At 31.7% G+C, this 14,384-nt stretch overlaps 1 protein-coding gene across 1 annotated transcript in view; it reads right to left on the reverse strand.

The window, feature by feature from the left end:
• Nucleotides 1-7,169: 7,169 nt before the first annotated feature.
• Toll-6 overlaps nucleotides 7,170-14,384 on the reverse strand; it is a 103,395-nt gene continuing 96,180 nt past the window's right edge. Inside the window, exon 2 of the mRNA XM_053748789.1 lies at nucleotides 7,170-10,008. The gene's annotated coding sequence lies outside the window, so the exon portion shown is untranslated. The remainder of the gene's footprint in view (nucleotides 10,009-14,384) is intronic.

Below are 14,384 nucleotides of genomic sequence, written 5' to 3' on the forward strand. Positions count from 1 at the left end.
TAAAATTCTCTATCTTTGCCGATGTAAAATACAGTATTTCATACTTACTATATTTTACGTCGTTTTCACTTAGAAAATAAATGTCGTATATGTAACATACAATATTTTACACCGGAAAAATTAAAATGTATTATATCGGAACATTTACATACGATGTTTTACGTCGGCGTTTAATTTTGTTTTTTTATCGTATGTACTACATCCTATAGATTACTTCGGTAAAGCATTTGACTTACCATATTATACGTGTCAAAAAATCGTCAAATATTTTTTTTCAGAATCACCTTTGCATTTAAATATAAATTTAGATGCCATTGAGCAAATGATGTGTTTTTTTATCAGATTCTGACATAGAGGTGGAAAACAACGTCCAAGAATGTGTACATCGCGGAATAGTAAGTTATTTCTTTAAACAAATTGATATTTGGTACTCCTATTGTTATTTACCATTTTCTTGCAGTTTGTGGACTGTTCTTATAATAAGAATATTTTAACGAAGATTTTTTAAGTTATTTTTATTTTTAGGTCCTATATCGGAAATCAATAAAAATTTTGATGCACACCCTGACGACGCACTTACATTTATTAATTTAAAAGTAAATGATACACAAGAAGGTGAACCTATGCCAATTCCTTGGTAATGCATTAGTAAATTATATTATATAAGTGCTATATAAGTGCTTAATTATTAATTTTACAATTTATTGTTTTAGATTCATCCGAAACTAATACCAAATAATAATATTACACCTATTCCTTCCCCAAACTGTGCTACAAACCATTTAGACTACGATTGTTAAAATTACTTCTGTCCTTGGTATATTGAGAATGCTTTACAGGAACCCTTATCAGTCATTTCCGACTACCTATCTACTAACCACACCACAAGCATTTATTGTCACACTCCATTGTCTTCATTTTCCGAATCAACGCCAAGTTGTTCCAGAAAAAGAAAGAAGATTTCTCGAAAGGATGTAGGTAATATCGTAGGTACGTCGGCATGTTGCAGATTGGATTGATAATAAGCGGAAGACGTTAAGAAATTTAGGCCAAGAATATAAGAGTCGAGATGGTACCACTAGGTATGCGAAAACAATAAAACCGATGTGTTGGAGAAGTGTAGACAAAAATGTTCTTGGAAAATTAGTAACGATGAAATAATTGCCATTTTTAATCAATTTTGAAATTTAGGTGACAGAGAAAAGCAATGGGCTTATGTAGCTTATTTAGTGCAGAAACAGAAAAAACGTAGGGTTTTCACAGATACAACATCAAGGCAGTAATTTTACTTTAATTTATAGACTTAAAGTAAACAGAAGTGATGAAAACGAATTTGTGATTGTTTGTAAGAAAACATTTTTAAATACTTTCTCTATTAGTGAACAATTTGTCTACACTGCTTTGGAAAAACTAGATGTTTCTAGTGGATTAATAGATATGGACCAGCGTGGACGTTGTTAAAAGTGTGTGTGATCACATCAAGTCCATTCAACCCATAGAATCTCATTACGGGCAAAGTAGAAGTAATAAATAGTAGAAGTAGTAATTAATTTAGATGGTGATTTAAAATTTTTGTCGCTTATTTGACTTATACAAAGAATGGTTTGACGAACACATATACTCTGATAAAGCCCATACTGAAAGGCAATATCGTGATATCGTTAACCAACATTTTAAGCTAAGTTTTTACATTCCTAAGGACCAATGTGATAAATGCGACATTTATAAAAACAAACCTTCACCGACATTGCTTGAAATAGAGCTTTATGACTCACATCAGCTTAGGAAAGATGTGGCGCGTAAACGAAAGTTCAAGAAGCAAGTTTTAAAGGATCTCAAAGTAGGTAAGAGATTACAAAAATTAGTGATACAATATGTTCAATATATTTCCTGCATCCTAAAGAATTTATGAATTATTAGGTATTTGCCTATTTCCTAACTCTCATGTATAAGACTGATTCATATACATAAATAAGTACATTATAAGGTCATAAACAAGTTGTATTGAAGGATCTCAAAGTAAGAGTTTAAACGATTATGTCACATTTAATTTTATAGCACTTGGAGTACTCAAATTATTGTGACACAATGATAAGAAATCATTGTAGTATCAATAAAAATGTTTGATTTCATATTTCTTTTATTATTTTCCTTTCATTGCAATAAAATTGCTAAAGTTAAAATATTATTATTTACCGATTAAACAAAGTATAATATATTATCTATTATTTACAATATTTTTTTACAAAGTTTTACGACGTAGAATATAGTATCTATGACTTAAATTAAATAGTTTTATTAACTGTCCAAAGTAAATTATGGTAAGTACGACATACTATTCTTTACTTCTTAGTATTATCCACGTAAAATGTCTTAAGTGATTTTTCTCAAAAACTAGAACAAATATTATTTAAGCTAGTACACATGTTTATTACGTACACATTTCTTAATTCATTTGCAAATTTTCAAAAAGTTAGGATTTCATTTTTCAGAATAATCATGGATAAACTAGCAGCGGATCTTTAAACGGCTGTGCTGTAAAGTTGACGAAATGCAGTTACGATACTTTACGTAGGAGGTATCGATATATATATAACTAACTAACTAATAGTACCTAATTATAATTAACTAACTAATAGCACCTAAATATAACAGTAACTAATTATAATCTGATCATAATTAAGTAAATAACATGCATAACATAAATTTGATAAATGTTATACAGCAGCTGCCGAAACTATAGTCGGCAAGATCGCTTTAAAAAGTTCGTGTTTCCGTAGTAATAAGTATTTATTAATGTGTACTTCTCAAATTAGTTTTTATCAAATAATTCCTATATTTTTTAATTTTATTCTTACCATATTTTTAAGTCAAGTTACACGCAGTATAGTACGAAGTGGTCACAGTATGGCACGAAGTGGTAGTATTTCATTTGGTATACTTTCAAATACAAATTGTTGCTTTAATTTTTAAATGAACGTTTATAGACATAATAACTAGTGAAAATAGTTGGCGTAAACTTCTGAAACGTAAACGGCACTAAACATGATACATAGCAAGGTTTTCGATAAATGTAGTGTACCTAAGTGCTTCAGTCTAGAGATTTAAGATACTATAACTGAGAAAAGTCACGTACACTTTGGACGTTTTTAGAAATTTAATATTTATTTTCAATACTATTTATTTCATATTGAATCATTTTTTGTAATACAGCCTGTCACAGTATATGAAATATATGACAACACTGAAAAAATATTTTAGTATACTGCTTAAGATATGTTAGAGATATTTTCATTTAAAATTTATATGTTTTTCTGTTAGTGAAATTAAAATAATAAAATAAACCTAATTAATTAAGTATCTATATCAATACTGTAAATTGCATAATTATAGTTTATTTATATGAGAAACCATATATGCCTACTTGTTTATATTATAAAATCTCACTAATATCCAAAAATGAAACTGTTTAAAATGCGTTGCGTAGGACTGCAGAGCAAATATTTTAGCTCATTTATTTGAATAAAAGTTAAAACTTCAATTTATTGTATTTGTCATACTTAAGATCCCTTTACATTGGAGCTGTATTATGAAATACTAAAGTGCATTTATTAAACAACACATTTGCAACAGCATTTACACACAAAAGATATTTTATTCATTCTATTATTCCGTATTAAAACCTGGTAAAATTTATTTTGTTTTCTGTCTAGTTTTGTTTCTTGCTTTTCACTTCGTGTCCCGTACAGTTCCCTGTGTCCGTCCCGTTTTGCAACACGCATCTCGTTCTATTTCATACGCCAGGTCCCGTTTTTTAAAACTTATTTATTTCAAAAATTACATCACTCTCTTAGTGACGCAAATTATCAAAATCAAATAAATGCCTCATATATATGATCCATTAACACTAACGTAAATCTAATAATTCAGTTTAAACTAAATAAATAAAGAAAAAACTATTAACATGAAAAATCTAGATCGTATTATTGTCATCAAAAAGTAACTTGATCCAATATAATTTGTATAACTATCGAATAGTGTATAAGAGCTTTAACATTGAAGTCTCTTACTTAAAAATATTTGAAGGTAGTCCCTTAAACTGCTATAAAAATACGTCTTCTTACGTGGGCTTAAATCGGGAATAAAAAGTGGATTAGGACTCTTATAAGGCTTAATCCGGATGTATATCAGAGATTTGCAGAATCTGTGCCGGTGTGGAGTTTTCATTTATATTTGTGGAGATTTTAAACAGGTTTGAATATACGGAGTGAAATAAATATTTGTTTTTTGCTTCTTGTTACCGTTATAAGCAGTATTTATACGTTTAATTTTATGTCTTTAATACATTATTTTACATTTACGGTTTTCAAAGACAAATGTCTCAATTTGAGACCAGCATTTAACTAAATGACAAAATGATTGACATAAACCAAATTAGTATACTAAACCTAGTGTACGATAATAACACATTATTTCTTACTAGCCTCTTTTAAACTTTAATGACTTGTGAACCACACATGCAATCTGCCAACAAAATTAACATATCCACTGTTTCATCTTAACTGGTTCCCACTTTTGAATTTCCTATTAGTGTTTACAAAGGCAATGTCAATACGCGGTAGCCAGAAATTTGAATGTTCACAGCAAACTTTAAAACTTTCAACCTTATACCATAAACCGTTAGGTTTTAATTTGATTACAGTAGTTTTACAAATGAAGACCTACAAGTTCTATTGTGGAAATTTGTTTACTGAATATTGGGATTATTGACTTTGCCGTGAGAATTGGTGCCTAACGTTCGTAACGTGGTGGGTCGGATTGATCCAACATCTCGCATACTACTGTTAAGGGCCTGCCACTATGTAAATGAGTTCATAATTCTGTTGACTTATGAATCACGCGATAACTATTTTGTTGTACAATGGAAGTATAAGGCTCATTAGGGGAAAATACGTTGAATGGTTTGATACACACAAAATAAAATATTTTTATACTACCATGCAGTGCACGCAAACAGGCATGCGACCGACCTAACAATCGTAAGTGGTCACCACAACATATTAACAATGCCTTTATTTAAAAAAATATCTTAAAATCTCCCATCGGAAATCCGTCTTTAATCGAATAACTCAAATAAACTCAGGTGAAACTCTTCAATGACGTTCGTGACCGTGACGCTAGATGCGATTGGAATAGTTTATGCGGCTGGAACCAGCTAAGAAACAGATAAATAAAATAAATAAATATACATATATTAGGACGTATCACACAGATTGAGCTAGCCCCAAAGTAAGTTCGAGACTTGTGTTATATGGGATACTAACTCAACGATACTATATTTTATAATATAGTATTGTTGAGTTAGTAACAGATATAAATACATAATATAGATAAACATCCAAGACCCGGGCTAATCAGGAAAAGATCATTTTCCATCATAACCCGACCGGGGTCGAACCTGGGACCTCTCGGTTCAGTGGCAAGAACTTTACCACTGCGCCACCGAGGTCGTCGTGGAGATAAATAACTTGTGTAAGTATACAATGTATATACATGTTATTTTATCTGTTTCTTAGCTGGTTCTTGGTACTTTTCATATTTGCATGTTCCCAATGGAATTCTAGGTGAAACCTAGCGTAAAAATAATCTTTACAATTTTGACGATCAGCTGTGATTTTACGACCGACCGCCAGCCTGTTGCTTCTCAAAATAGCTGAAATTTTACTCTTTACTGGTTCTCTGTCTCATCGGAGCGTTTTTCCGGTTTCTTCCTTTGACGCCAAGCGTCGTTGCCCAGAATCCACTTTCCTACTTTTTCTTCTCCACTTTGTACGTGCTTCGACATTTTTATTAGTCTGACCATTGGCACTCATATATGAGTAAGTATATTTTACTATACGTACTAAATGTTTCATTATATAGTATAGTAATGGGTAAAATAAAATCTGTCTGTATGGATTTTAGAAGGTGTATTACAATCGACATACAATAATTATTCAAAGGACCCCGTGCGAAACCGGCTCTAGTCGCTAGTACTCTATATTACATAATACTATCGAATCAAGCTACTGTAGTACGAAACACGTCAGCAAATTCGATCCGGTGCTACTTAGTAAGAGGCGGCACATCACAAAAACCTCGATTTAACACGCAAGTAACACTGCACACCGTATTTACTTCTAAACATAAAAAAAAACATCTTCAAAAGTTTTTTTATGTCTTGTCCTAAAATCTTGGCCCAACTTTCACGATCGCAGAATGGCCCCGTATATTGTGTACTATGTTGTTGTGATACTAATCTGTATGGTGACTTGTATAATACATGTTTTTATTTTATTTTGTGTACTCCGTGCAGTAAAAAAGGTAATTAAAAAAAAAAAAAGTGTTTAATTTAAATTTAAGTCGCAAGTGTCTAGTATTCTCGCTTGTTTGAATTATTTTAAAAAAAGTTTATTGAATATGCACCCTATTTATTGTATTCCACAGATGTAGGTACATATGTCAGTCGTCAATTATGTTATATTTCTTTTAGTTCCCTGACGAGTCATATGTTTTACTCGTAATGTCGTATTGTTTTGGGGTGAACAACGCCGATCGACATAGTATATAATACGTGGCCTAAATTGTGGTATGTGAGAAATTTCAGGCCAAGATGTAAATAAATAACCAATGAAATAAACTTATTTGCCATTCATTGTGACAGTTGGAAATCGAATCCTTGGTAAATCGGCTATAATTAACAAGCGGTTTAGTACGAATGGTTTTTATATCGTACTAATTATAAATAGCTTTGTCACGTTACGGCCGATTAAGTCATTAAAATTCTTAAGAAAATGCGTTATTTTAAAGCAGAAAGTGTTTTTTTTCTACAAATAGAAGGACATGAAGACATGACGAAGCATGTAATAACTGCAAATGTTATACACATTAAAAATGTATTTAAGTAGTTGTTTTTTTTTTGTTACAGAAACATGACATCCTATGGATGGATATGGCAATGAAAATATTACTTTTTATTCAGTCATAACTCCCTCCAATGTGCCCCATTTTTGTAAAATTTCAGACGGCGGATAAACTTTATTATAATTCGGTCAAAAACTAACATCGGTGTATAAATAATACAAATAGGTAAATTAATACAGCATTTAATTATTTTAAAATAAATCAGAACAAATAAATATGACTGTTGTAAACATTTCATTATTTACATGTACGAGTACAGTAAGATATTTTTCCCGTAATAAATATTTAGCATTAATATATTGAGTAAATGGAAGAATATTTTTGTCTCTGTTTCGTATGATTTATTTATTAATCAACTGATGCTAAATATAAGGTTAAAATGTAGATTAGATGAATGATTAGAACTTATATCAATAGTGATAATAAATCGTTGTTACTGATATTTAATAAATATTATTTACTAGTTTCTGATACAACTTAAAATTAATTGGTATAATAAAATAAATAATTTAGCGAGTGGTCCAATTAATTTACTTAATTATCAAAAAACATAGTTACTTCTTATTAGACATAAAATACTGTCAATGTCTCTCATAGAATGATTAAGAAGAAGAAAATGAAGAAAAATGTCGCTGGGAAACCTGCACTCTAGTTGACGATTTATCAGCTAGTATGTGAAATGGAGAAGAAAATGCAATTCTACTTTTTCAATCCTCGTTTGCGTTCTCCGCAGATACGTATATCAACACTCAACACTCCACTATTGCCCAGGAAACTGTTGTGTGTGTGTTACATTCCACATGATGGCCTCAACGAGGAATACAACTATAGATAATGCAGAAGTACTGGATAGTAATAACAAATTTATAACTTTACATCTGAAACAGTCTCTCAAAATGTCATTTTCACGCAATTCCCTTATCATTACCAAAACAATATTTATATCAGAAGCAAATTTATTGACTAGGATATTTAAATCACTATTATTTACAATATAAATGTTACAATAGTTTTGTACAATTACGATTACATATTGGATCGTGTGTCTTGAAACCTGGGTTTTCTAGATTATAAAAATAAATTTATCATTATGGCTAAATAGTTTAATATTTATATTTTACAATGGCCAAGCCAAAAACAAAGTTATAGAACTTACAAAATGACGGAAAACATAACAAGTTATAATTGATAGATAACATACAACATAATTTTTCTTTTAATGGAATATTTTTTAATTTCCGTGTTCTCAAAAGTTTTATCGAAGACAAACAGTTGGCCAAACTTTGGCGGACTCGGCATACATTGCTGGTTTTTCAGTGCGATACATAAAAGCTCTATTACAAAGTACGCAATGTTATATGTATAGTGTGTAGTTGGCATAACATAACTATAGCATAAATTACATACCGTAATTTGACGGTGCAATCGAAAGGTATGCATACCTACATCTCTTTCTGTTGCAGTGAAGCTTAACATAATTTTAACAAAATAATGAAATCACAGCATTCAAACCTATCTAATCTTTTACATACAAGTGACTAACTAGACTACTTATATAATTTATAACAAATGGTGTTATTTCTTACACAATATCTTGCAAATTCGTACGTCTTAATAGTAATATAATACTAGTTACTTATAATTATAACTAATTTAAACTTTCGCATTTCATTATTAATTGCTTAATACGGGTATTACACGCGCACTTTTGTTGTTTTGTGACGGTACATGGCAGAAAATCTACTTAGCGGTAGATAAATATTCTGTCATGTCGCTGAGTCAGCCACTCGGCCACCACGGGTCGTTGTAACACGACCCGAAACGTCCGAAGTATAAAAGGTACGTGCACATTTTAATACCCGCACTAATAATAATATTAAGCAATTAATTTATAACCAAGAGGACTAGGATACTTTAAAAAAATATTAATAGATATCTCGCTTTACGAGACATTAGTCGTTGTCGAGGCAAAAGAGGTCTATTTTCAATTTCCAGTGTTCTTTATTACTTTGAATTACGAAAACACACAAAAGTTTTATTTAACTTGGAATGTATGTAACCATGTTTGCTCGGATGGAATTTAACCTATTGTTCTGAAATTTGACATACACGTTTAGTTCGAGTGACAATGCGTTAGCATGATATACCAAGATTGACTTTCGACTCGTGAACTAATCAACGGCTTTAAAAAAAATATGTACGTGCAGGACACGATTCCTTTACATGTTGAATATAAACACTGACGTCAATAAAAACCTATGTCAAAAATGAAATTTTTGTACAAAGCATTTGTTTTTTACTTTACAGTTATACACATTGTCTAAAACAAACGAGTGTCAAAGATACTGTTGGAACTATCGATATCATTTGTTATTTTCTCATCGCGTTCAAAACACAATGTGGAAAGCTTTGTGATCCGGCCACACTCGATAAGTCGACAGAATACATTCTAACTTTGTCCATAAATGGAGCATTACCAGTAGCCCGTCATAAATATTCATTTTGCCAGAGAAGTTCTTCTCGTTTCGAATATTAACGAATTTATGAGCAAAAATGTTCGACGCTTCATCCCGCTTCCACTTTTGCCGAACAATAACGAAATTTATCTATAGAAAAAAAGCGGTAAACTGATTATCGTTGGTAAAGTCATGTTATACTAACATATATAATGTTATTACTATACGTGTAAAGGCAGAATGTATGAGCAGTATTAATTTAAAATCAAGACAATTTTTGAACATAGTCCATTAAAAATACAATATTATGAAACAATTAAGTGTCACGTTGTCTAAATTTTAATAGTCAAATTTACCTAAATAAATCTATCTATCGATGGTCAAAAATCACTAGCAGTTTCGTGGTACAGGGGATTTCACTTCAAGTGTCCGAGATCAAAGCAACGCCTCATCTAGTTGGTCGAAGACCTCGTACCATCAGTCGCTCTCATAAACGGTGGAGTTGGAGCTCCGTCGCCGGCTGTATGGTGAGCAGAACTCTATTCTGGTGTCTGGTAGCCAGGTGTACGCAGTGCGCTCCGAAGATGCACTGGAAAAAAGGAAAAAAAAAAGTAAATTTTCAGTTTTGTTTCAGTTCTTGAGAAAACTTCAGATGATGTGTTAAGCATTTTAAGTCGCTACTAAAGAAACCATATATTATGAACATTGACAGAATGAGACTTTAGCTTGAAGTATGTTTTAACTTTTAGAAACAACGAAATGTCTTTTCTTACAAACATATAGAGGCACGAAATTAAACTAGCCTTTGCCCGCGGCTTCGCCCACATGATTTTGAAACAATATGATTTTCCTACAAATTATAGTCAATGAACATTGAGGAGTTGCAAATATCCTTACACCAAAACATAACCTATTATACCAGATAATCTAGACTTCTAGAAATAGATAATTTAGATAGCAAGCAAAAGGTAAATTTATTATACGAATGGTATTAGCTGTAAATATGTACACAAGCCACTTGCGAGTAAACCAGCGCGTTCAAAATCGTAGAAGTAGTCGCCATAATCGAAATGGGACATCATCATATACTATTTCCTCCCTTTAATACTCATTTAGTACTTATTCTTATTTTTTATACCAACTTCTTATTCATTATATTCATTAGACCAACTTTCCAAATATCAGTTGTATGACAGTATAATGAGCGCAAGTTTTGGCCAGTTTGGACTCAATTAAAGCGGTAGAACACTACAGAACCAGTCAACTGTGCAACTACGGGCAACTATGCATATTGCAGTAATATCATGGAACTATTGTTGGTTATCTAATGACATAGTTTTGCAAGAGAAATCTAATTTTGGATGCAATATTATAATATGATGTTTCTAGCTGGATTTTTTTTTATGACAATCGATACATTTATTAAAAGGTTTAATTGATATAATTTAAAAGCGCAACTGTTCGAAATATATTAATTTTCAAGACACAGAATCATCAATTTATTTTTATAACCGACAACTAATATTGACATGAAAAATAATTAAACCCCTAAATCATACTAATTGGAAAATTATAACCTGTTTTACACGTAATTCTCGTCGTGGTATGCGACTCACTATAGTTTGTACTCCGAGTACCACCTACGAGCACTTGAGCAAACTGCATCAGTATTTATCTTTACCTCGTTTTATGTTGTTTTAGAGGACCCTAGTTGAGGTCAACGCTCTTGACATTTCCTCAAGTAGCCTTCCGGTAATATCCATTATGATGTAGGTGGATAAAGGATATAATCTGGCTAGATGTTATCATAGAAAAATTGAATAAAAGAACGTGCAATAGATACAAATTGAATAAATACAATACGACCAGCTGTCGCCCGCGGATTCGCTCGTGGCAAAAAGTGGCATATGACACTTTCCAGCTCTCCAACTATCTCCACACCGAATTTTGACGTCCGTTGACAGATAACGCAGAAATTGTATGAAGTTTCGACGTACATGTCAAAATCTACAGAAAAGAACAGAGCTAAAAAGTGTTGCGTCGTCGTAATGGGAAACGACGGTGCAATGGGGCCTGGCTTATAATTAGTGCTCGGTAACGCAGAGCCAAGTAAACCAATTCACGACAAAAAGTTAAAAATTAAAAATTTCTTTGGGCATGCAATTGTTACCTATCAGCTGTCACATAATAAGGCCACTCTAAGGCATAAATGGAGGAGTCCTATACTAGGAATCCCACAAATATATATGTTAGATGAGATAATTATGTGCAAGATCAAGAGTCATACGATATGCGACAAGAATACCTATATACAGTAACAGTTAAAAATAAGTATTTTTAAGCTGCCAGTAACCAACGAACATTCACATAAGCGTAAGAAGATTCGATAAAGTAAACTGACATTCATACTCAATGTGCACACATAATATAATTATAAGGGCTCCTTCACATACTCGCTGACGAAAACCCTGCAGATTATATTCTACTAGATGTTGTCCGGAGTTTCGCTCCCGTTGGAATTTTGAGATAAAATATAGCCTATAGTAATCCTCGATATTGTACATTTCTAATGGAAAAAGAATTTTTGAAATAGATTCGATAGTTTCGGAGATTACCGGCCTCAAACATACAAACTCAAACACGCATTCTTCTTTATTATAATAGTATAGATAAATAGTCTCATGTCATATGTTTCTTAATAAAAATAATACTAGGCTATACACGGATTTCACAAATAAAATATTGTTTATTTATATTTAAAAAATATCTATTTACGTTCTGTTTGTATTATACATACGACAATTTAACCATATTTTATATAACAACAATTGGTAAACTTCTGTAACTAAAAATAATACTGAAGTCTCGTCACCTTGGTGCTAAAAAACTTCTATTAGTGAAATATGAACCACCTCTTTAAATGTAATAAAATAACTGTTCCCTTGGGATTCTATTCATCCAAGTTTCACTGTAATAGTCTAAATTTAGGTATAAGGTCCTTACCGTAGCCAAATTTTAGAATATTACAGTGAAACTTGGATTACTAAAATTTTATTCACATTGGTAAGGTTTATACGGCTTCTATAGAGAACCTGAAAAAAAAAACGTTGCACTAAAAAGTCACAATGTGTACTAATCCTTATAATAATTATGGTGACTGAACAAGAAGCTCAAGCGTCGGTCATTCGATATTTAAAATTTAAAATCCATCGATTCAATTGGACAGATATAATCGTTACGATATTATCTTCATGAACTACTTACATCAGTTAATTTGAATTATTTTGTAAGTAAGTCATTAAGTAAGTAATCATAAGTCATTTATTTTTATAGTAGCTTTTGCCGGGCTTTGTCCTTTACAAATAACATGTCATTGAGTGCGTTGGTGATAGGTTACTCTGCTAGGTATATCATTTTTATACATATTAAAATTGTATATATTCAGAATCCGAATAGCGGTTTTTGATGTAATAAGAAAGTCAAAAAAACTCAAAATAATTTTAATCAGAGCTAATTTTAGACACAATTCGTCAAGTGTAACGCTTCTTTGTAGTCAGCAGGTCACATTATAAAAATATTTTAAAACTTCATCGGGTATTATTACCTTTATCTACTACAATAGATTTATTGAGTTAATTTTAATAACTTATATTTAACAAGAGAATTTCTAGGAAATAACTTTAATTTTCTTTCAAAGTAAAATTTTAATCAATCTTTACACAAAGCCAAGCTGCTCGATCGACATCAAAATAAAACCGACAAATGGAACAAGTTGAACACTATTAAAACGAAATAAGAAGTAGCTACGGCGACTGTCCACAATCAACTGTCCATATTTATTGCAAATTCGCCATTAGTACGACCACATAGAGGCTGTAGTTGACTGTACAAGATTCGACTCGAATCAAATCCAATTTGAAATAAGTGCCTTCCGAATTAATCCGGCCACTTTGGACGATCGTGGAAATTCTGGCATTTTTCACGTCTAGTAGTAAAAACGGTCGGAAAAAGATGAGTAATAGCCTCGAACGAGCCCTCAGGAACTGTAAGGAATAATAATATTATGCTCATACGAAACCTTTTTACGCGACTGTTCAAAAAAGGAGCGGAAAGTCCATGCATGTCAATTTCATTTTCCGCCATAGCGCTACGTGTCTCAACATTATGTTAACCGATTAAAATTTTAATCGTTTTCAATATTTTGAGCAAAAATTAAACATATTTTTGCTTATCCAAATATTTACTATCTGGTTTTTAAAGTAGAAGAAAATAATCAAAATTAATTAATCAAAAAGAAAGATTGCTTTACTTAAATGACGAAATAAATCTTTTTATATGGTACACAATTAGTTATTCGTTTCTTATAAGGATATGGTTAACAGGTCTAGTTTCCAAATTAGATAATGTTCAAGATAAATAATAAATTACAGTTAATCTTGTGTAAAATTTTACATTTTTTTATAGCGTAGGACATCCACCAACTGTGTATTTGGGCAGCCAAAGTGACAGGAGAACATCTGGCCGATTCTGACTTATACATGTACTAGTGGGCCGTCCCGGCTTCGCTCGGGTAAAAACCATAATCTGGTAAATAGTTTTATTTATTGACGACATGACTAATGTAATAGGAAAGACCTGGATGTGGAGTCGACGAGCTTAGATAGATGCCAATGGGAATACACAAACATTGCCTAGTTTGTATGAGAGCTTTTATTTACCGCTATGAAACCTCAGCAATGTATGCCGAACTCGCCAAAGTGGGATAATGCCATAATACGCCATAAGGAATCGCATGTGCATGAGGCACACTCAGCAATGCGTACTGCTGAGGACAATGGTTAAAGATTTTATTTATAGTTTTCAAAGTGAGGAATTTATTTACTATTATTTATTATATATTAATTTAATTTATTGAAATTAAATTTCAAGGGTGAATCAACTATTTTATTAGCCCCATTTAAAAAA

The sequence above is a fragment of the Plodia interpunctella genome, chromosome 8 (genome assembly GCF_027563975.2).
Source record: "Plodia interpunctella isolate USDA-ARS_2022_Savannah chromosome 8, ilPloInte3.2, whole genome shotgun sequence".
NCBI lineage: Eukaryota > Metazoa > Arthropoda > Insecta > Lepidoptera > Pyralidae > Plodia > Plodia interpunctella.